This window comes from Rhinolophus sinicus, linkage group LG13 (genome assembly GCF_036562045.2).
Source record: "Rhinolophus sinicus isolate RSC01 linkage group LG13, ASM3656204v1, whole genome shotgun sequence".
NCBI lineage: Eukaryota > Metazoa > Chordata > Mammalia > Chiroptera > Rhinolophidae > Rhinolophus > Rhinolophus sinicus.
The window spans coordinates 48,057,072-48,079,759 of NC_133762.1; the positions used below are offsets into that span (position 1 = coordinate 48,057,072).

General features: G+C 37.4%; 1 long non-coding RNA gene across 1 annotated transcript; it reads left to right on the top strand.

Moving 5' to 3' along the window:
* Positions 1-224: 224 nt before the first annotated feature.
* LOC141568311 (uncharacterized) lies at positions 225-3,727 on the top strand. The gene is made up of 3 exons (XR_012491434.1): positions 225-392; positions 710-772; positions 3,457-3,727. It is a non-coding gene; the product is annotated as an uncharacterized LOC141568311 (long non-coding RNA).
* Positions 3,728-22,688: the final 18,961 nt, after the last annotated feature.

Genomic DNA, 22,688 nt, shown 5'->3' on the forward strand with positions numbered 1-22,688 from the left:
CCTGGAATTGCCTGGGAAGTTAAGCAACTCTTCTGCTCCTGGGAGTGGCCCACAGCCAATGACTGACTGACTCAGGAGCACAAAAGGATCCTTTGCCTCAAAAAGGGAAGGGGGCAACTCCATGGTGCAATCCAAGCTCCAGAGTTCCCTGTGGGATCAGACTGAGACTGGACTCCAGCTGAGACCACACCCTAGCTCTGCTTCCCTTTCTCAGTCCTGCTTCCCTCGCTTACTTTCTCCTTTCTCGTTAAATTGCTTCCATGTGAATCTCCATGTAGGGCTCTGCTTCTAGGCCCCGGACTTAAGATAGGAGGGAAAGAAGAACTGAACCATAGCAACTGCAGAGCATTTGAGACATTACAGTTGGACTTTCAGCAGGGCAAACATCACAGGTTGGTGTAGTTCTAATTTTGTTCAAGTCTTTGTTTGGGAGAAGAGGCTAGAGAGGCTGAATAAAAGTTGGGGTAACAACAGGACCTCAGGTAATGGCATATGTGAACAAGCAATAATGGGCTATGTGTTACTGAGGTCCGTACACAGATTTTGATGACTCATATGAACCTACACATATATTTTGATAAACTGTGTTACTATTACAATTATTAATACCAACTGTACCTAGAGTCTTCCAGGACCCAAACGACCTCCATCTAAAATTTTGTGCTGACTTCTTTTAACTATGTGGAAATCCACTTTTGTGTTTTGACAGTGGCCTTCTTTCCATACTTACCAAGGAAGATTGTTCAAAGGACTTTGGGGATAAATTAGGGTGGTAAGTACAAAGTTGCCTGTTTATGCCGTACTGCTGGGCTGGAACATAGGACAGGTTTGCCATGATAGGATCACTGTAATTTGTCCCAGAAAGAGATAAGAATTAAAATTACCTGCAGATTTAGGCTTGAGCTTATAAGAGCTGAAGAACCAGTTACCTACTTGAATTCCAAATTCCATTCCATCCTGATGTTTCAATGGAGGAGTGAGATGCAGTATCTTCCCAGAATTATCTTCCTCTCAGAGAAGTGGGTAAGGGATCATCACTTGTTTTTCTTTCATTCATTCTTTCTCGCTATCTCTGTCACTCTGTCTCTGTCTCTTTTCTTTTACTCCAATTTATATGTGACATCTCATAAAAATGTCTCTGTAAACTCAACTTAAAAAACTAACATTTCTTAAAATCAGTTATTATTTCCCTCTTTGAAAGGATCTTATGAAATTTGTCCTTTGCGTCTCAAAGGCATGCAAGACTATCTACAGGATAGAACCTGGTGCTGAAGGTGATGTTACATAAATTGTAGTACTAGTTTTGTATTGGAAGGGGGCACAGATGATTTAGAGTAGTATATAAGTAGTACATTAACTTTAAAGATAAACATGAGAATTCAAAGAAAGAGGTTGCAATGATGGTTGACTGGAATGTGTTCACCCCTCAGACCTCTGGTGTAGTACAGTGTTCTCTTATGCTAAAAGGACAACTTTGGTGGAAGTGTCTGAGAAACACTTCTAGGTATGACTTCTACCAGTTCAGAAGATAATGTAAACAAGCCCTCAAAATAACTGTGCAATGTGAGGGGCGGGAGGGAGAATAAAAAGGAAAACTTCTACTGCCATTTTCATCCTGACTAGAAATGTCAATAATATTCCAAATTTAGATGACTAACTCATGGTTTAGCTGGAAATATTGTTCTTCACCTTCTTTGGAGTGAAGAATTCATCTCAGAAGAATTCAAAATAGTTTTGTTTGGGTATATGTCATGGGGGGACAGGCCTGGTTGACCCTGCTGGTGGTAGATAAGATATATGGTCACTCAAAGTTTGCTTCTCAGAAGTGATTAAGTGGATGCCCAATGAATGAATAGTGGCCCCATAACTCTTTGGCTAGGAAATAAGAGAGTTTATAACTTACGAATGAATTGGCGCTGTTCAGTCCTGGGGACTTTGCTGGTCTGAGAAAAGCCTTCCTTCTCAAGGATTCTAAATCACTATTATGAGTATGTTGCTACTACCTCTTTGGAAATGACCGCATGTGACCTGAGTTAGACTCAGGAATTATTCCAGGTCATTGAGGGAAGCCATATTTCCTCATGTAAGAAAGCAATGGTATTTTTGTCCAGCAGGTGTGAGACATCCTTGAGGCTGAGCAATGAATGCTCTGCATAGACTGTGCTCCCTCAGAAAAGACAAGCAGAGAAGCCCCACTTTGGGTCAAGGTTGCTGTTTTTATTCTGGGCAGGGTGACTTTGATTCTGACAGCTTACCTTTCTAGGAAAAAGCTGTACAGCAAACTTGAGGAGATGAAAATCGGACCATATCCGTAGCCTTTTCATAAGGTGACAAAACACAATACATGGAACAGGGCTCAAGAAATGTACAAAGAAAGACCATCGCATATAAAATCTAGAAAAGTGTGTGAGGATATCAGTTCCAAACAGAGACCTTGAGAAACAAACATGAAATAAAGGAAAGATTAGGAAACCAAATCCTATTGCTTGACCAGAAAAATCTTTGTTTCCTCTGTTTATGGTTCTGCTCTTGGACATTCTGTGTTTAAGTTTCTTAAAGCTACCTGTTTTCTTTATGGAATCTTGGGTGAGCAGAGTCTAATCTCACAGGACCTGAGGCAGGATGGAGTGAAATGCACACTAAGACTTTTCATGATGATTTTACTTCAAGCTGTGGGGGTAGATTCCATTCTTCCATTCCTTTCTGCCCTTTCCCATGAAGCATATAAATGAGTGGGTGGCTCAGCCAGAGATGCCCAATAAATATTTGCTGGTGAATATAATGGAGGGAACATTGATGACAACAAGGTATTCATTCCTCCTAGCCAACCCCCCTACTGCCTCTAAAAGGTGGCCCAATGTGGTCCTGATCCTGTGCCTGCGGAGGATTTCATGGCATTTTCTGAGCCTGGAGGCCCTGGCCACACTCCATCTTGCGCCATGCTGCCTACTTGAGTTCCCTGTGCAGTTGCTGCCTTCCAGAGCTTCTTGTTCCCCAGAAAAAGAATCATTTTTTTTTTCTCCTAATGAGCATGCAGACAGAGAGAGAATTAAGGAGACAAGTAGAAACCACCCAGCAAGAGGACTTGAATAGGGTACAGGAGAGGGTGGGGGAAAGGAGGAAAGAAAAAATTTGTCCAAACAATATTGTGTCAGTTCTATAACTTTCCACTAATCCATATGTGGATTTGTATTAGCACTCATGTCTTATAATCCAAGATGAGAGCCAGACAAGAATGCTTGGATTTAATAAATCCAGGAGAGAGGTTTGTTTATTAAGATCTCTCATTGTTTGAAAATTCAACATCTGTCAAAGACGTGAAAGTCTTTGCCCCCCACATTTTGGACAGGTGCTTCTGGGCTTAAGCACTGGTGAGTGGATTTAAAAGAAACATTCAATGGGAAAACACAAGGTCATCTCTATCTAACCATTGCCACTGCCTTTCCTTCCAAGCAGGCCTCCTCATCTCTCACTTGGACTGCTGTGGATCTTCCAAATGGGTCTCCTTGACTCCCATCATTTCCACACACACATTGATGGAGAAACTGACCTAAAATGGTTCCCTGCCACGTGAAACTGACCTAAAATGCTGGCCCGGGAAGAGAGAGAAGTCCCCAGGCTAAGCCCCAGCCCACTTCCGCATAACCCCCTCCAAGCCACACCCCAAGCCAATCACCAGATGACACCTACCCCTTCCCCAACTCAAAGAAGTCACTAACCCATAAAAACCTGCTCAAAACCTTGCTAGGGGCTCAGTATTTTGGGAAAGATCCCGCTGAGCCCGTCGGTGTAATAAAGCTGAACTTCCTAACTCTCTGAGTGTCGCTTGGGTTCTTTCTGGTCCTGGTATCTGTAACAACGTTAGTTTTCCACGTGGTAAGTTGTCTTTCTAAATCCCAGATCTTAACCTAATTTATTGAAACTCCCCAAAATTCCTAGTAGGAATCTTCAAATTCTGAATTCTTTGTTTTTTCCAACCTATGTTTTTTGTGTTTTTTTTGTTTTGTTTTTGGCCATTATTCTCCCTCAGATGGTCTTTTCTTATATTTTTTAATGTAAATATTTTTATGGAAGTATAACATAAATGTATAAATACATAAGTACTGCTTGATGAATTCTTATAAAATTTTCATGCCCACAAAACTGGCAACCAGATCATAAAACAATACAACGAGTTTTTTTCCCCAGTAACTATCCCTCCAGGGGTAACCATAGTCCTAACTTCTAAACCCATAGATTAGTTAGCTTTTTTCTGGAATCGTAGAGTAGGTATCTTACATAGATGGAATCATAGAATAGGTATTTTACTACGTAAGTTAAAATTAGGTTTGTTTCATCCATATGGGGCATGTGGTTATAGTTCATTAATGTTCTTCACATATAATATTCCATTAAAGAAATATTTATTTGCCCATTCTACTCTTGATGGAAATTTGCAATGATTACAACTTTTGGCAATTTTGGAGAGTATGATTTTCCTAAACAAGACCAAAAAGTGCTAAGCATAAAGAGAAAAGTTGGTAAATTGTGTATGTTAAGATTCTTTGCCTTGAAAAAGACATCATTGAGAGAGAAAATAAAACCCATAGAGCAGAAGATATTTACAATATATTCATCTGGAAAAATGACTCATATCTTGAATATATACTGTGTTTCCCCGAAAATAAGACTTAGCTGGACAATCAGCTCTAATGCGTCTTTTGGAGCAAAAATTAATAAAAGATCTAATTTTTTACTATGAGACCGGGTCTTGTATAATATAATTAATATAATATAATATAATATAATATAATATAATATAATATAATATAATATAATATATACTGGGTTTTATTTTACTATAATATAAGACCTGCTCTTATATAATACCAATGTAATATAATGTAATGTAATGTAATACCGGGTCTTATATTTATTTTTGCTCCAAAAGACGCATTAGAGCTGATTGTCTGGCTAAGGTTTATTTTCGGGGAAACACAGTAAGGAGCTCATATATATCAATAAGAAAAAGGCAAATGACCAATAGTAAATAGTCAGAAGGCTTGAATTAAACACTTCACAGAAGAGCATATCCAATGTGCAGTGGCCCAGAACACAAGAAGAGATATGCAGACATTACTTTTCAGCTTTACTAATCTCTTCACCACTCCCATTAGGCCACACATTTATCTATTTCAATATCTTTGAACAGGCTCTTTTGGCTACCTGGGATATCTTAACCTCCTTTTTCACTTACTTTTCTTTTAAAGACCAGACGGACAACATCAGCTCCTTCTTGAAACATTCCATGATTCCATGAGGCAGAATTTATATTAATTGTTTGGGATCCCAAAGTTTGATTTCTTGGAAGTGGGATATTTAAGTAATATGTCTTCATGTCCCCAGGGCATAGCATTGCACTTGGTGCATAATAGAGGAATGATATGTGGCTTTTTTGGGATCAATGTCTCACTTTCCCCCAAAACCTCCAGATAGGATCTAAAACCAATGAGGTATACATGGTAACAAAGGCTCCCTATGTTGAATATGGGAGTGTTTATTAGCCAATACAAAGGTTACTTCATAGGGGAAAATGCTGGCTTATTTCCCAAGCCATAGCTCATCTTTAATAAATAGTATCACCACAAGCCTGTGGAGAAAGACCCAGTGCTCTATAAATTGCGTGTTAAGATATACATCAATAAGTAGGTCTGAAAAACAGCATTGCCTTCTGCAAAGGTAACTGAAATGAGTTGTTGGAGTCCTGTTGTAGGTTGATAGCATTTATTTAACACATAAGGGAGCTCAACAATAGTATTAACCCGAATTTAGAGTCAAAGAACTCTGGTACAATGGGGAGAGGGAGGAGAGAGTTTTCTGCCCTTTCCTTGTTGTATGATGAAATAGACAACATTGCTGTCTACAGCAAGGTTTCTTTTGTTATTTTTATTTCCTGGAACTTCTCTTTTTTACCAGTTCATGCTTATATAAGGTTCTAACTTCCCCCGTACCTCTGAAGTTCATGTCTCTAACTACCTTGTCTCCAGCCTCATTTAATTTCTTCAATGCCAAATTTTCTTCCCTTACTGCTCTAACTTAGTTTAGCCAGATGATAAGAAGAAAGCTTTTAACATTTCTTTTCTTAAAAGACCTGCCCTTTATGGAACTTTGTATCCCTTCCTAGATAAGCTTAGAGCCCTATACACAGTGGGTTCTCAATAAATATTTATTGAATCAATGGTGTGGCAATTTCTTACTAAAATGTGAATGATTGCTGACATCTAAATTTTCCAGAGACATTAACATTTTTTTATTTTTTTTTTGTTTTTTTTAGTGAGATGCTCATTAGCTCAAATGAATTTCCAACTTATGGAAATTCAGGTACTAAGGAAAATTATTGAAATTATTTAGGAAATTAAATGAGGAAAGAGCTTCTGAGACAGAGAAGGCAACTTTTTCAAGGAATTGGACCGTCGGTCCTTAGGTTAATTGTTTAGACACAGTGTTTTCCCTTTCTTTTATTTTGGGAACTCATTTTCTAAATCAATAATACTCACCTTTTTAGAGCATGAGAATTCCTATTTAACATCTTACATACTCAAGAATATTGAAATTGATAAAATATAAAGTGACCAAAACTTACCCTGAATTGAACATTTATAGGAAGGTGAATTTTAGTATTACAACATCTATATGTATTTGTTACAATTGGTATAGTGTGTATGAAGCATCTCATTAATATAGTCTACAGATGAATCTTGGTGAGCAAATGAATATATGAGTCTTTGTCAATAACTGTAAGGACTCTTGGATTACTGTTGAAAAAACTGTACCTTTTTCTTCTCCAGTGACATTCAGAACATATGGTGGCAATTGTTTATAAACACAGGTTGAATGTTAACTAGATGTTACCTACAATTATTGGTGGGGTGGATGCGGATTTAATGAACATTTATTTATGGCCTGTTTTAGGTTGAGTTCCTAGAAGCAGAGCCAGAGATAAGGATTTGGGTAAAAGTTACTTATTGAAGGAGAAAGGGAACGAGAGAATCAGTACAGGAAATGAGAAGAAGCATAGCAAAGACAAGGTCGCAGGTAAAGTCTAGCTTCAGTCTGATCCTGCAAGCAGCTCCGGTGTGTGACTGGCACCATCACCATTGTTTCACCTGAGAGCTGGACTTTTGTCCTCCATGTATCAGACAGTCATCATCTATGAGATGCCTCAGAGGGATTATAAACTGACTACAGGTGAGAAGCTGGAGATGCCCAAGGGTAATCCTCCAGAGAATGGTGTAGGCATGATCCCTTAGCAGCATGGACCACATAGCAGCTGGGATGAACAGAACCGGTAAAGAGATCTGGATAAGGCACTAATTGTTACATGGCTCTTTCATTCATTCATTCATTCATTCATTCATTCATTCATTCATCCATATAACAAATATTTGTTGAGTACCTACTCTGTGCAATTTCCTGTCCTAGGAACTGAAGACAGAGTAGTGAACAAGTGAACTGATAAGGTCCTTACTTTAATGAAGCCTACACCTTGAGACAGAAATAAACTAATTGATAAATTTAGCAACAAGATAAATTCTGAGAGTGATAATTTTCTAAGAGAGAAAATAAACAGTTAAATAGATTATTGAATGACTGGGGTAAAGGGTGGGCACTTGGACAGAGACCAGAATGGTAAGAAACAACAAGCTGTGTAAGGATGTTAAGACCCAATGTTAGGGCAGAGAGAATGGTCATTGTCAAGGCCCTAAGATGGGCAGAAGAACAGAATGAAGGCCAGTGGCCCTGTGGTGGACTTCGGAGAGTTGTAAGAAAAGAGTGGAGAAGTGGGCATAATGGATGGAGGAAGCTGACATTATAAGGAGTTCAGTGATATTGCATTGCAATTGTAGAAAGGAGTTCCTTGGCCTGCACAAGGTGGTAAAAATAGCAATTTGTCAGACTTTGATTTAGATTTTCCTGAACGTTGTTTATCAGAAGAGGTGTTTTTAAACAGATTCACAGAATGAATTAAAAAATTTAGGCTTAAAGGACAGCTCACTGTTTTCAAAAGATAGGAGAATAGTAGGCATTGAATTCAGACATCTTATATGGTAATTATGGAAACATTTTTCTCTCTGTGCTAAAACATTCCCAAAAATTTAAAAGATATATTGTTGGACTCAACCTTCCTTTGTCCTTGGCAGTATCACAAAGCGGCATTTTTAGAAAAGAATGTAAGTTGGACTTGACCTTGGCTATATGCAGGGAAAGTTATCAAGGTCATTTTTTTGGTTTGTTTTTACTGTAATTGCTATTAAAATGAATCAAGAAGTAAGTAGAGACCATCTCTTTGTTGCGCAACATTCTGCTCTATGCTGAGACCACAAATTTTAAGTGCAGGTCTATTTTCCAATTACAAAGTAATGATGCATTTTCCTTAATCCTCTGAAAGTCCACTGGAAAAGGTACCGTGGTCACAAAATGACACTAGATCATGATCACAGAAAGTGCTTCCCAGACTTTATTCCCAAGGAGAGATAATACTTACAGACAGACCATTGGCCTACACTAAAGCTGGTAAATGGAACCCAATGAAATTGTATAAAAGAAACTCAGGAAAACAACATTTGCTATCTGATCTATCAGGTCATTGTTACAAAACAATCAAGGACAGCTAAAGAAGTGTCAAGGAACAGTTCTTTACACTAGAACAAACTTAACATTCCAAATCTGGATGAACTGAAATATAAGTAGCATTTTAATTTGCTCTAAAAATGGACTTTTTAAATGATTGTGATTTAACAAACACTCAAAGTCTTTTTGTCATACTCAACTCCTGCTCACATCCCCTTCACATATAAGACCCATGTTTAATTCAGGAAGGCTTAATCCATATTTCTGATTCATTTACACAATGTTCTTTGGTGAGAGCTAGTAGATGTCTGAAGACTCTTCTGGGAATTTTTATAAGTCTTTAAAAATTCTTCAAGCCAGAAAATCATATTTTCCACCTCAAAGTGTCCCACTAAATCAGAAATACTCTGGGCCTATTGGAAAGACTACTTTGAGGAGGACTTAAATTAAGGCAAAACAACTCCAGTTTTGCAACAGGAGCTGTGCAACAGGATCCACTTGAGAGACAGGAGAAGCAGAGGAGAAAGGGCACAAAAGGAACCTGATTAATACAGGGAAGCTTGGACCTTGGTTTTTCCATTTCTAGTAACAACCAGTGACGTCCCACAACCTATAAAGTCAGATTCAATTTACGATGCACATCTGGAGCCAGATAATTTTCGGTTGGCTTTGTGCAATTCTCTGAGCAAGGGCAGAGAATTCTAGAACAGCTTTTGGATTCATAAATATAAAAAGGCTTCATTTATAAGTGCACTTAGTAGTTGCTGAGCAATTCAATGGCCAGGCTTTATTTTCTGGAAAGCATGATAAAGTCTAAAGATGAAAAATTGCTGACTGTCGAGTTAAACAAGTTTGCTAGGAATATAAAGCTTATGGACTTGTTAAGGGCAAGTGAAGGACTGTTGGCCACAACATGCAAAAGTATAAGAATTCTTTTCTTTAGACAGTTTGGGGAATATAATCAATAATGTAAATATTTGGTAGGGTGTCACATGGGCCCTTGTTTTATTAGGGAGACAAATTCATGGATGGTGTAGATGCCTGACCATGGTCTGATTAAGATTGAATGTCAATTATAATGATATATAATTATATATAAATGAAATACAGCATATCTATATCTATATCTATATCTATATCTATATCTATATCTATATCTATATCTATATATATATCTATATCTATATCTATATCATCTATATCTATATATAATATGAATAGGGAATAGAGTCAATGGAATTGTAACAGCTATATACGATGTCAGAGGGGTAGCAGATTGGGGAGGGGGTTATCACTCTGTGAAGGATGTAAATGTCTAACTATAACATTGTTTTGTACACCTGAAACTAATTTTAAAAATGCCAAAAAAAAAAAGAATTATTTTCTTTGTACCATTGACTTCAGCTGTGCTATGACTCCCCCACCCTTCTTTTTTACTGTCCTTTAAGGGCACCTGACATCTCTGGGTAACAAAATGATCCATAAACCACCTTTTGTAACCAAGTACTTGGCAATGCATGCTTACTCATCAGAAAATGGTCATTTTACTGACCAGAGCTTGGGTTCATCCTTGCTCATGTGTCAGTTATCTACTGGGTCAGAAATGTGCTTCTATATTATCATAATCCCAAATTTGGCTTTTTTCCCCAAAGTATGTTGCTATTCCATTCTCCTGTAAAGTTTTCCAATACCACCAGACAGCAGTAAGGTCACTTAAAAAGCAGGATGGTGATACACTTTTCCATCTCAACAAATGCCACTATCATCTTTGTAATCCCGCAAAGAGAAACAACAACAACAGACTAACCCTCGATTCTTCTCTATTCATATCTTCCAAACGCAGTCTATCAATAGTTCTATAGACTCTTGATTCTCAACTGTGGTCTTCAGATCAGTAACATTAGCATCACCTGGAAGTTTGTTAGAAATTTAAAATCTCAGGCCTCACCCCAAACCTGCAGAATCAGAATCTGCCCTTTAGCAAGCTCGAAGTGGTTCATGTGCATGTAAACTCTTTTGCTGCTATGGTCAGATATATCAGAATTAATATATCCAAAAATTTTGTACATAAAAATAATGTCATTTATATACAATGTAGCTCAACTTGTTATTATTAAATGCATAAAATAGTCAAAATGTCAACTTTTTGTTTTTTGTGGATTTCTGACATGTTTTGAAAAAAAAATTGAAATTAATGCAGTGAAAGACTTAAAGTTTGAGAAGCACTGCTAGACCACACCTCCATAAAATGCTTCTACATTCACTGCTCATCTCTCGCCTGTTAGTACAATTCTTTATCAGCTTCTGCCTTTGTCCATCTATCTATTCTCAATTTGGCCACCAGAGTGTCTTCAAAAAAATAGTTAATCATAGCAATTTATTTTGTTCTTTAAAACACAGCACTTCCCATCACACATGAAATAAAATATGAACTCCTTGCCATCACTTAAGAGTCCTCTATGAAATGGCCTCTGCATCTCCTTAACCCACTCCGTGGTCATTCTCTCCTCCAGCCACAAGGTCTTTCTGTCCCACACAGCCAACACCAGTTGACTCCACCTGAAGTGTTCTTCTGTAGAGCTTCTCATCATTTAAGGCATCTCAAATGTCACCTTGTGATGAACTCTTGGCCACCAAATTTAAATCTACCTCCAAGTCACTTTCTACCACATCACCCTTTTTAATATTTAGTTGCTTTCGGAACCATCTAAAACTAGCGTGCTTATTTGTTTACGGGTTTATTGATGATTATCCAGAATGGACACTTTACCCATCTATTCCAGTTATATCTGCAACACCTAGAATGGTACCTGGAACAGAGGAGACACTTAGTACATATTTCTTGAATTAATTAATGGATAAATGTATATCTGTACAGTCTGGACAAAAGCCAGTGTCTTATCATTTATATGTCTTCCTCTTCCCCTCCCTCCTTCTCTTTGACAAATATTTGCTAAGAATTTAACCTATGCCAGGTACAAGGCTAACTAGGGAGAACAGGGAACAGACCCAGTCTCTGACCATATGGAGTATAGAGGGAAGTGGAGGAAGTGGATAGTAACCAAAATCACAATAATGCCATTCCATGGAGCACATAAAAGTCTTCCTCACTTAGTTCAGGGGCACTACTGTGACCTGAGGGCTGAAGGATGAATACACTAACCAGGAGAGGGCAGTGAGGGGAGTACATAGGGGAGAGTATTTTGTGTAGAAAGAATAACGTATCCAAAGGCAGCAGGGCATGTTGACAAAACAGAAAGAGGAGCAGTAGCGTAGGGGTCTAGATAATAAATGGGGTACCATATGAGGTGCGACTGGCAAGGCAGGAAGTGGCCAGAACAGTAGGGCCCTATAGGTAAGATAACTGTAAATTCTGGTTTGCCTGGGTGAGTTCCAGTTTACATTTGGGACCTGGTGTAATTATTCATTAACTTTTTAGTCACTCTTACAGGCCATATCATGGGCTTTTCTCTTAAGAAGCTCACCACAAAGCTTAGTGGTTAAGAATGTGGACTCTAGACGGGGTTTTTGGATCTGAGTAAGTGGTTTGCTATTATTTGCACTCTGCATTGTTAGGCAAATTGATAAACTTCTCTGAACCTTGGCTTCCTCATTACTAAACCGGGGATTCAATAAGTGTTATACTCAACTCATAGGATTAAAGGAGTTAATCTTGTAGCATAATGTCTGGTACACATAATAGCCAGGTACCTACTGTTAGCTATACTATACTTATTAATATTTCTGATGTTTGGATAATAATGAGAGCCTATGAAAGTCATTAGAAGGAGAACTGACTCTGGGTAGTGAACATACAATGTGATTTATAGATGATATATTACAGAACTGTACACTTGAAATCTAGGTAATTTTGCTAACCATTGTCATCCCAATAAATTTTAATTAAAAAAAAAAGAAGGAGATGAGATGGCCGGAATTATATATTTCAAAGAACATTTAGACTTTCATGTGGAGTAATATTTTGGGGGAGGGATTAAGTGAGGAAATGCAGATGGAGTGCTCCTAAAATGCCTGACACATAATAGGTGTCTAATAAATAGATACAGTAAATGATCATCATGATCATTGCAATAATCTTCTACTAAGAATATAAGAGTCCAGAAATAACAAAGTTCTTAAATATTTCTGACCAATTTCCATTTGATGATATGTGGGGCAAAGTAGCTATTTGGAATTAGAGAGTCAATTGAGTAAGTATTGTTTTAGAACCAGTGGGAGAAATAGCAAAGATCAGCGTTGGAAGGACCAACCAGTATACTGTAGTATAAGCCAAGTTCTATACTCCTCCAAAAGTAATGCAGCTAAGAGTCTTTGGATTGCACAATGGATTTCCATATGGATGACCTGTTTGGTATTCATTAATTTCGGGTGGGGGGGGGGAGCAATTCAGCAACCTCAGAAAGGAGTTGGAAGATTTCAGGAAATTCCTCCCAGGGGGCCTTGACTTGCACTTTCCAGGCCTGGAATATCTCCTCCACAGCTCTCTGACACTCCTGTTACCCCAAGGGTGAAAGGAAGCAATGTGAGTAAAAAGGGGCCCTTTTCTCCTGGGGTTAGTGTGGGACACACCTCATATTCACTTGTCACTTTGAAATTCTACTCTCCCAGGAGTGTGCAGAAGGGTTACAGAAACCTGGCAGATAATTAACGTTTCCTGGTGTGAAAGGAAGGGATTTGTCACACAATGACTTGAGCATCGTGACTTTCTTACTAAACCAGGGGACAAGTAGGTAGGGATTTACAGGAAAATTTCATTTAAGGATGGCTGAGGAACGGGGACATTGTAGTAAATTGTTAACCATTCGATAATCCAAAACTCATCATATTCCCACAACTGGAGTTCCCAGTTTAAAGACTTAGAATATACTAAGGTGATTTTAGCAAACTCAGTTCTCTGACCTTTCCCAAGGCCTTTATAAGACTTTGGGAAGCGATTCTAATTGATGAGAGTGGATGGGGGGAAATTTAGCTTTTCAAATTCGTTGGTGGCTTGGCTTTTGAATAAAAGAGGATCTGTTCTATTAAATTAGACATCAATGGTGAAAATATTATAGAACACTAGCAGATGATACCTGAGAAAAGAACATAGCCACCTTTAGATGTGAAGCAATCATTTAATCTCCAATTCCCCAGTAAAAAGATTCTACTTCTTTGCAGTTGATGGAGAACTTAAAGCTGATTTTTTTATTTTATTTTATTTTATTTTTTTTCAGGTCTGAAAGGATTAACAAAGACATTTGAAGTCACGCTGACTATTATGAAGATATTTTAAGGAGGTGGGTCTTAAGGTTGGTTTAGAGAGATGGAGAGATGAGGAGAGTAAAAACTGGGACAGAATTCCACGTGGGAGGAACAGGTGGAACAAGGCAGGCAATCTTTCGGGTACAATACGTAGAGGTGTTAATAATGAAGACGAAGATAACGTTAACATTTATTAAGTTCTTACTTATGTGTCAGCATCTCATTTAAAATTCTTCTGAACAACGCTATCAGGGAATTTATGTTATTTTCGTTTCATAGATCAGGCCAGACTGCGAAGGAACGTGAGAGCCAAGCTAAGCAGTTCACGACTGTATCCTTTATGATAGGCAATTTTGTTAACTTCAGTGGAATGCAGTATATTCTGAGCTTTTGGAAGAGTGACATGGACTTTCAAGTGCCTGCCTTATAGGCATTTTTTATGCAGTAGAAATTAAATTAATATAAACGTATTTTGTTAGGAAGGCATAGTCTAGTTCATAAGTAGGTAAGATCAATTTTTGAAGAGTGTGATGTGTGAGAGAAAAGGAGAAACCCCTACCTCAAAATATCTCTTTTATTGATCAGGATAAGTACGTGAATTTCCATGAGTGTAGATGCTTTTCTTGGAGCCCAAGAATATTTTGGAATTTTCTGGCCTCTTTGTTTTTTTCTTTCCTCCCTCCCTGTGTCTTTTTCGTTTTCTTTCTCAAACACAGTTTGAGCTCCTGCTTAGGACGTGGAATTTTGCTTCAGATTGAGGATACAAAAAGGAAAAGCATGTCCTTCTTGGAAGGTCCTTAGAGTCTGGTCAGGGCATCAGTCATTACCACACAACTCATCAAGGGCAGAACATGGGGAAAACCACTTTAGAAGAGGTTGAGACCATCAGAAAAGATTGGGTGGAGAAGTGAGTAAATTAGCAGAAGTCTGAAGGGTAGATAAAATAGGGAACAGGTATTCTAGTCAATGGGGACACCCTTGTCAAAGGTGATATGAAAGGAAACCATTGTGAGTTGAAGAATGGTGAGCTACTCATGTTTTTAGGATATAAATTGGGATGAGTGGGGCATTGATAGAAGGATTTGTGTGGGTCAGTCAAGGGCCATGTTTTTCCTATAAAAGAGTTTAGATTTTATCCTGTAGCTGGTGAATAAATTCTAGTGACCAGTATTCTTTCAGCTAAAAGTAACTACAAGGTAATGAAGGGGACCAAAAGTTTTGCGTTTGGGATATTGATTTTTAAGCTGGATATTAAGAAACAAAAGATTCAGAAAGAATCTTTGATCCTCCCCACTTTCCTGTTTAACAGATTCAGATGGGCAAACCTGTTTGATGAAGGGAATTTTAGCATAATCACCTTAGCATTAGATAGGAAGACTCTGAACAGAAGCACGCTTACTAGATTACCCCTGTGTATTTTTGTTTCTGGGTTGCCTAGCAAAAATTTACCTGCCACATATGTTCTGGTCATCTTCAGCTACCTGTAAATTGCCTCTTTCCTTTGATATTTCACACCCCTAAGCTCACTTTCTCTTTTGTCTAAAATGCTGTATATATCCAATTTTACCTCACTATCTTTGGAATTTTTATGCTTATGTGCATTCCCTGTGCACATGTATTAAAGTTTGATTTTTCTCCTGTTAATCTGTCTCTGCTGTTAGCTCAGCTAAAAGAACTTAGTTGGTGGAGGAAAAGTATTATCGTTTTTTAACCCAGACAGTAATTTACAAGCATTAGAAATCCAGCGCTGTGCTTGACTCCAGGTGCAACTATATATGTTTTTTCCTTAACTCTGGTTTCCATGGGTCAGCTTCATTCTTAGGCAAATATGGCACCCAAAAGTCTACCGTGTTTCCCTGAAAATAAGACCTAGTCGGAAAATCAGCTCTAATGTGTCTTTTGGAGCAAAAATTAATATAAGACCCGGTCTTATTTTACTATAATATAAGACCCGGTCTTATATATAATATAATATGATATGATATGATATGATATGATATGATATGATATGATATGATATAATATAATACTGTGTCATATTAATTTTTGTTCCATAAGACACATTAGAGCTGATTTTCTGACTAGGTCTTATTTTTTGGGAAACACGGTAGGCTTACATCTAGCAGTTCTTGCAAAAAGTGGGTAATGTTTGCATAATATTTCCAACAAAAGTCCCAGGGAGAATTCTCAGTGGCTGTACTCATGTCAGGTTCCTTTGTCAGAGTCAGTCATTGGAAATAAGGGGATGTTGATTGACAGGTCATATGGTCATCCCTGAAGTGGGGAATGGGTTCCACCTAAACCCCATGAGCATTTCCCCAAAGAGAAGCTGGACAGACCACAAATATTAATATTTCCAGGAGAAGAGACTTTGGAAAATTTTGATGAAAGATGTGATATGATTAGTTTGGTGCTAGACACCTCTTTGTCTTTAAAATACACATCATTATGCCCTAACATAAAGAAAACATTTTATATTTTTTTGCCAGCAGTAAGAAAAAACACAATTAAACCACGGCCCCCTCAAATATTGAGCAAAATTGTCTTGGAAGATGGTCTATGTTTATACAATGACCACACATACCTATTCTAACAGATGCTATATATACCTACCCAGATCCCCTTCACCGGGCTGGTGGGCTACTGTGAATGTCGGCTCCCTGTCCAACAAACTGGACCAACTACATGTTGCCATTCACTCTCTTGAGTTCCCTGAGTGGATCAGGGTAAGTGTGGATTTCTGAAAGCACATCTTTGTCTGATTTTTGCCCTTGCCTCATCTTGCTCCCATTGCTTCCTTACAGGTTCCTCCTGTGAGCCCTCCCTCTATATTACTTGCACAAGTACCTTCATTTGAAGTTCTACTTCCAGAGAACTTATCTAAGACACCCACAGACACATTTCTGTGTAACTCAAGGGCAATACTCGCCTAAGATCTTTAAAGGGAGTCAGTAAGCGCCAGTTGCTTTCTAGGAATGGAAACTGAAAGAAAGGACTGGAAAAAAAAGAAGACAAGCTCTATGCTACCTCACTGTTCTGCTGTGGGCCAGGCTGGTCTGTTTTCTCTGAAATTGTGTTGCTTATTTTTTGCTGAGCAAATACCAATTGCTATGCGCATTTTGGAATTTTCTTGGGAAAGTCAAGGTCTGATTTGCAGCTCTCACAATCCATGTAACCCCGCCCTCCTGGAGCCTTGGGATACAAAGGAGAACAGTTTTACTTTAACCTTGTAGTAAGTATTCTCCTGAAACTTAAAAAAAACTTTTCAAACAATCTTAATGTGATATATGTGGTTATATTTTAGCTCAACCTGAGGCCAGTCACATAGAGCTCAGAGATATCTAGATTTGACTTTTTTTTTTCATATATATAATAAATTTTTTTTTAACAGATTAATTAAACGGAATCTTTGTCTGGTTCTGGAAGTGACTGGGATTTTTGTAATGGTTGCCTTTGGATTCTGCATGAACAACACAGAGAAGCTACACAGGTTATTACTGAAAATATTCAATTAAAAACAGCAGCACCTGCTGAGTTCCTAAAAGCTCATGAGTTAGAGATACATGTTTATTTTCAGTCATTCCAACTATTTAGTCTCAGAATTCTTCTACCTCCGGAAGAGGCATCACTTAGGGAAAGTTTATTGAAGACAGGGTGTTGGTTTTATAATCTGACTTTTATTTAGGAATCTCAGCAAAGTTTCATAGTCCAGTGCCCAGTTTTCCTATCAAAATACTTACTGAAAAGAATATTTTATTCTGTTTTAATTTCCACTGCAGAGAGGGTGTCAGGAGCTGGGAATTATTGACTAAGCTTTTAACAGCTATTTCTACCATGGAAATGCCTGTAAGTCCAAAGAAACTGAAAAGACCTGCATCTTAACCTGATATCAGGTTGATTGTTAAGAAGGGCGTAGGTTATGGAGGAAATTCCTTGGGTTTTACATAACAATGAGATCTACATACTAACAAGTCTGCTAATAAAGGCTTCACTTATTTCTGGGCTCCACCTAAATTTGTCCATCTGCCATTTGTGGTTCCACCCTTAAGCAATTTTCCTAGTACCCTTCTCCCTGTGGTATCACATTTTTTTTTTTTTTCTTTTGACAATATTTCTTTTCTTATTGTAACTTTATTTTTCTCCACTCAGCCCAAGGACAAGTTATCTACAAGTTCTGACAATTAAGTTCACGAATTCATCCTAGAAAAAGTGCTACATACCTCATTGCTGAATATCACTATGGTCACCCTCAAAGTACTCACCTTGGGAAGCTATGCACCAACTCCAGCTCCTCCTAGTCCACCTTTCAAAGCAATTCTGAAATTCTTTTCTGGAATGGCCATCAGAGCTGTCCTCGTATTACCCTTGATATCCTGAAAGTCATCAAAATGTCTTCCTTTCAATATTTTCTTTACCTTCGGGTAAACAAAGAAGTCATTGGGAGCCAGATCAGGTGCGTAGGGAGGGTGTTTCAACACAGTTATTTGTTTACTGGCTAGAAACTCCCTCACAGACAGTGCTGTGTGAGCTGGTGAATTGTCATGATGCAAGAGCCATGAATTGTTGTCGAAAAGTTCAGGTTATCTAACTTTTTTACGCAGCCTTTTCAGCACTTCCAAATAGTAAACTTGTTTAACTGTTTGTCCAGTTGGTACAAATTCATTATGAATAATCCCTCTGATATCAAAAAAAGTTAGCAACGTCGTTGCAGCAAGTTCGCGAACTTAATTGTCAGATGTCGTACATTGAATTTTACGCTAATTCCCATCTGAGGCAGCTATATTCCCTTATTACCTCACTGCTTTCTCTTTTGGGTGCTTTCTTTTATTACCTACATATTTTCCTCCCTCTTACTTCTTCAATATTTATCTTGCCAGGTCAGCTTTCAAGAAGAAAATAGAGATCTGAACCAAATGGCAGTTGTTTCCCTTTTAAAAGGTAGCCTGAAGGCTACTAGATAATATTCCAATACAAGTTTCTTTAGTTTGCTTCTGCAATGTTTTCCTAGATTTAGCATGAATAATCCAATTGCCTATTTAACTGACTGGAGGAAGTGCAATAATATCAGATGTTGTCAGGTAAATGATGTGATTTTATGACAATAGCACTGGAAAGATTTTAAGTTTTTGTAAAACAAATTACAGAGAGAAAAACTTTGCAAAGAAAAATGCAGCTTAGCAAAATGTAATTATCACCCAAATGTTCTCATGACAAGTCTAAAAATAAAAATAGAGTGTACACAGTAGACAATAAAATGATAGCATCCAAGAACAAAATCAATTAATAGAACTTTTCTAGCAATGACATAAAAGGAGAGGAGTTGGGTATAGTTTAAGTCGAGATTAAAGTGGCCATAGAATTGGAAACATATATGAAGATAGATTTGTGTATTTAATACATCCGATCATATTCATTGGACCACGTACAGATCAGAACTTGGAACTTTGTATCAGTCACCCACACACAGCTTCACACATATCGCTTTCACTTTGGTGTGTTGCCTAGGTATTTCATCAGAACTTCAGGAAAAGCAATGCTCCAATTTTTGTTTTTGCATGACAGTGCCAGCCAAAAAAGCATTTTCAGTCTCTCCAGTCCATACTTATCTCTGAAATCTGAACATATTTTCAGATTTTAGAGGCACTTGATTTCTGAGGATTTCTTTCGACTTTCAGGTTCTGTTTGTCATTGAATTGGGCCTCCCATCTGCAGACATTGAAAAGCTGGTGAGTTCGTCCTTAGACGATGAGGTCATCATTGACCACTCTTATGGACACCTTTTTGAGCTCATGCTGAGCTCTAAGTCCAACTTAAATGAATTGTAACATATCATCTAGTAATATAATAATGGAATTACATGACCACAGATACTCCCAAGGTAGTGAACACATTTTATTGAGTAGTGTTAGAGGATCGAAGCCAAGGAAATATTTTGGAAATCTAGGCAGACAAGGCAGAGAGAGAGAGAGAGAGAGAGAGAGAGAGAGAGAGAGAGAGAGAGAACAGATATTCAAGGAAGATGGAGGAGACCTTGAAAAGTAGAAAGAACTTCAAAAATTAATTGCTAAGGTGCTGAACCTTGGGGTAACTCATTTAAAAAAATGTAAGATTTTTCTGTTTATCCTCACTACCCTCTTTCCCCAAGACAGAAATGTGTCCATTGGGCTAGAAACATGTCGATATTACATCCTAAGCCATTTATTTTGTGAAGATATTTTTGAAAAAATTTTTGCAATAATTTCCAAGTAGAGAACAATGAGTATTTCATTATAATTGCCTTCAGAGATTCATTGTGGATTCTCTCTCTCTCTCTCTCTCTCTCTCCCACACACACACACACACACACACATTAAAATTAAATCCTATAATGTCATCTTCATGTACTTCATATACTATGTCTTAGGAAGATCATCAAATTCAAGGTGCTGACCATAAACAATACTTTTCTGATGTCCTAAGATGCTTAATACAGAATAAATATTGCCACTTATTTTTTTTTTCCAAATCTTGTCTCTTTTGGAAGGAAAAACTAACACACAGGTCATCAAGTTTACAAGTAATGCTATTTGTGACTTAGAATATTCTTTTTGCTTTTCATTCCTAGTGGACTAGTTGACCAGTTTATGCCTATTATAATTCTTGATGAATATTTAAAGAACAAGGCAATAAAGTAAGTAATGTGAGGTTGATGGGTAATTATACTTAGGGAAGATGTCTGCTCCTACTGCCAAAATGCTGGCTGTATCTGAAGGTCTAGAAGCTAATGGCTTTGTCATATTAAGTTTTACTCTACCCAGAAAACCTATCATTATCGAAGGACGGGTAAAGAACTTCTCAGACAAGAAAAAGCTAACGGAATCCATCATCACCAAACCAGTATTACAAGGAATGTTAGAGGGACTGCTTTAAGACCCCTCCCCACAAAAGGATAAAAAATATGAATAATAAAATGGCCATGACTATATATCTATCACTAATTACTTTAAATGCAAATAGTTAAATGCTTTCATTAAAAAATAAAGTGGCGGAATGGATGAGAAAACTAGACCCTTACACATGCTGCCTACAAGAGACTCACTTCAGATCAAAACACACACACACAGACTGAAAGTAAAGGGATGGAAAAATATATTTCCTGAAATGGAAATGACAAAAAACAATCAAGCAAACAAACAAAAAATCCAGAGGGGGTAGCAATACTTATACTAGACAAAATAGACTTTAGAAAAAAGGCCATAACGAGACAAGAAGGACACAGTAATCGCACTTCTGGGTACTTATCTTAAGAAACCCAACACACTACTTCAAAGGCGCTGTGCATCCGTATGTTCATTGCAGCATAATTTACAATGGCCAAGATACGGAGGTAACCTGGGTGTCCATCAGTGGATGAATTGATAAAGACGGGGTGGTACACATGTACAATAGGCTATTACTCAGTCATAAAAAAGAATTGAATCTTGCCATCTGCAACAACTTGGATGGACCTAGACGGTATTATACTGAGTTCAGTAAGTCAGTCAGAGAAAGACAAATGTCATATGTTTTTACTCATATATGAAAAATAAAGAATACAACAAAATAGAAACAAACTCATAGATACAGAGAATATTTTGATGGCTGCCAGCTGGGAGGAGAGTTGGGGGCTGGGTGAAAAAAGTGAAGGGATGAAGAAGTACATATTGGCAGTTACAAAATAGTCTTTACATTGGGATGTAAAATACAGCATAGGGAATGTAGTCAGTAATGCCCTGTTTCCCCAAAATAAGACCTAGTTGGACCATCAGCTCTAATGAGTTTTTTGGAGCAAAAATTAATATAAGACCCGTCTTATATTAATTTTTGCTCCAAAAGTCTCATTAGAGCTGATGAGTTTTTTGGAGCAAAAATTAATATAAGACCCGTCTTATATTAATTTTTGCTCCAAAAGTCTCATTAAAGCTGATGGTCCCAGCGAGGTCTTATTTTCAGGGGAACGCAGTATTGTAGTAACTGTGTGTGGTGTCAGATGGGTACTAGATTTATCAGGGTTATACAAATGTCTAATCACTATGTTGTACACCTGAAACTAATATAACATTGTATGTCAACTGTAATTGAAAAATAAAATAATTATTAAAAAAAGAATATTTGAAGATGTCATTTGGGTGTATGAATAAGCTCATTGGATAAATTAGCACTGGATAGTATATAAAAGTTCACTTTTCATTCAAAAATTGACTTTTATGGGGCAAATGAATTTTCAGTTACTTTAATTGTATGAGGTATTAGTTTGCTACTAAAATCTATGAAAAAAACATTTTTCTAAGTAGAGTGATATAAAATTAAATATTTGCATTGATTATTTAAATTATGGATGTAAAAAAATAATAGCAGTGACCGTAGCAATAATAAGAGGTTGACCATAAAATTCATTGTATAAACTGGGATATTTTTGAAATTTAAAGCAGGTGCTATTAATGATTAAGGGCAGGGTATCCAGTTTAAACTGGAACATATAATAAACCTAAGTAAGAATAATAATAACAGAAGTAGTAGTAATAACAAATAGTTCCATAATCCAAGTAGTCCAGCCCAATCAGGATAATAGTTAAACACATGCACACACACACACACACACACACACACACACACACACACACACACACAGAGTCCAGCATCGAAAAATAAATTTAGAAATAATCAAGTTTTTTACTAATATTTCTTGAATGCCATAAAGAATATAACAATATACTGTAAGAACTAATTTCAAATCTCTCCTTACCTTTCAACAAATTTCCTCACATGCCACACCTTAAAACTCCTGTGCCTGTTTT